The sequence below is a fragment of the Vigna radiata genome, chromosome 4 (assembly GCF_000741045.1).
Source record: "Vigna radiata var. radiata cultivar VC1973A chromosome 4, Vradiata_ver6, whole genome shotgun sequence".
Classification (NCBI taxonomy): Eukaryota; Viridiplantae; Streptophyta; class Magnoliopsida; order Fabales; family Fabaceae; genus Vigna; species Vigna radiata.
Genome location: NC_028354.1, coordinates 16,179,856 through 16,182,369, shown reverse-complemented (window position 1 = coordinate 16,182,369; position 2,514 = coordinate 16,179,856).

Genomic DNA, 2,514 nt, shown 5'->3' with positions numbered 1-2,514 from the left:
GTGCTCTACAGAGGGAAGATCANAGACCATTTTCAGGTTGATTAATTATTATTCCCAATGTCCAATTCAGGTACGCTTCCGTTATATTATTATAGAAATATTGGGAACTGCTTTGATTGTAGAATTTAATGCATGTGGTTTATTGCTCTTTATTGTGAATCTCTGAATCATAAATTCTAACATATATTGGTCTCCTGTACAGATGTTGGATACCCACTAACGTTCTATCAATCATCCCAACTGCGTTCAGGCTGGTCCAGTGTCACCCCTTACTCCACATTTAACCTAACAAATCACATTTATTTCGTTTTATACCAATACCAGAAGCTAGATTCTTTCGAATAAACTTAAAGCAACACAAGACATCAATACTCACAGAAAATGTCTTTGGCTCTGAAGAAGGTTCTGTTTGAATTTGATACTCCCAATCAGGAACGTACAATCCATATAGCAAGCAAAGATATACGAAAGAAATTATAAAAGCCACTCAAACAGATTTGAGAAACAGAATAAACGGAAAAGCACGGACATGGTTGGAATAAAAAAACACGAGAAGTTTCACTAAATAAAATTGAGAAACAGGTTCAGTGGAGAAGCATCAACATTAACACCATATATAAAGGTACTTTCACCTTCCTAATCATTCTAATCATCTTTCTTTTGAACTCGGAGCAGGAGCGCCTGCAATTGAGATCGCCAAGGTAATGTTCTTCTTTAAGCTTTTTTATTTTTTAGATTTTTTAATTTTTTCTTTTTTTTTTTCAGATGAGTAATTTTACTTTAGAGCTTGCATACCGCGAAGCTTTTTTCGTTCATATACGAAGATTAGAAAGACTCGGTCAGATCATGACTACGAAGGTGCAGCAAAAGAACTGATCTTCCTCAAACGTTCATTAGACATTTTGAAAGGTATTCCCAGACGGGCGATACCAAATGAAGGACCAATCGGAGTTGACCATCAACCTGTAAATGGTGGTGCACATCAACATGCAAACGGGGATGGACACGGTGGGCCGCAAGGTGGTCCAGACAACGGTGGTGGTCTAGACACCAAGAACATTAGTTAAAGACCCATGAAGGGTGATACTTATTGAGGTTTTTTTACTTGTTTTCTGTCAATGTCATTTTCTCTGATATTAAAGATCATAAAGATGTACAAGGCACTGAAGTTTTCTGGGTTTTATTAACGCCCTTAATTTTTCTTTGAAATTAAAGATCATAAAGATCGATGCAAGCACTGAAGTTTTCTGGGTTTTACATCTTAGAGGATGCGCTGTCCTTTTTTAAAAGAAAGTATCCACTAATACAAAAATCATATTTTATGACGTACAAAAACAAACTATGACGTACATAATTTTGTACGTCATAAAATATTATTTTTGTACTAGTGATCGTAATATGAGTATCGTAATATGAAGTCTTAATTTTTCTTTGAAATTAAAGATCATAAAGATCGATGAGTGACATCAAAGATAATCTCTACTTTGTTCCTTCTTGACATCAAAGACCGTGTCCTCAGTAAGAAAACACTGAAGTTTTCTGGGTTTTACATCTTAGAGGATGCGCTGTCCTTTTTTAAATTCAACCGAATTTGGTCAATTTCATAAGTTTTAATTATGGTTGTCCCAAATTGTATAATGAACAAATTAGTGATGATAGAGAAAATCTGAGAGCAACCCTTTCTCTTAAGAACATTAAAATGCAATGTTCTCGTAAAGATGGGATGTGTTTTTTGCCAACATTCAAAGATTGATATCTTTTGAGGTAAGTCTCCAAACAAAATAATTTCCACATATAGCTAGGAATTAAATCCTTTATTTTTCATTGATAAGGACTAAACTGTATAATATTTTTCTCAACTTTATTGTTTGTTTTGGATGAATACTACAAGCAGTGCATTGATTATTCACTCTGCCTAAGTATAATTTCCATAATATGAGCGCACATTTTTCGAAATGATACAATGTTTGACATACTTCTTTAACACTCTCACCACGTACCAACCGATACATTACTTTAACCTTTCATATACCTAAAAAAAATGGAAACGATACTTTGATACTTTTAGATACAGTTTATGTAGCATTTCGCACTTCTGTTTCTACGTCCCTTCCTGAGATTTTTCTTTGCTTGTGGTGTGACTCCATTTTGTTGTTGTGGATTCATTGCTTTCATTACATTTCCTTGTCGTTTCATTGTTTCACGCTTGTTCCTTAGCTCGTGCTTATTATCCTTGTTAGTGAAGTCATTTCATTAGTTGCAAGTAAGATACGTATAAATTAATTTGGTTGTTGATAATATTTTTAATTTTTTTGTTATGGTTAGGTTAAATTAAGGTTAAAACCACTTTGGCGTCCCTGTTTTCGTTATGTTTTCCCAATTGGGTCCCCGTCTTTTAAAAACTCCCAATTAAGTCCCTTTAAGTGTTAATTTGAAACCAATTAACCCTTCCCGTTAAAAATCGTTAACGGTGTTAAACTATTGCAGATGTGTTGGCTGACGTGGTAGTGGTTT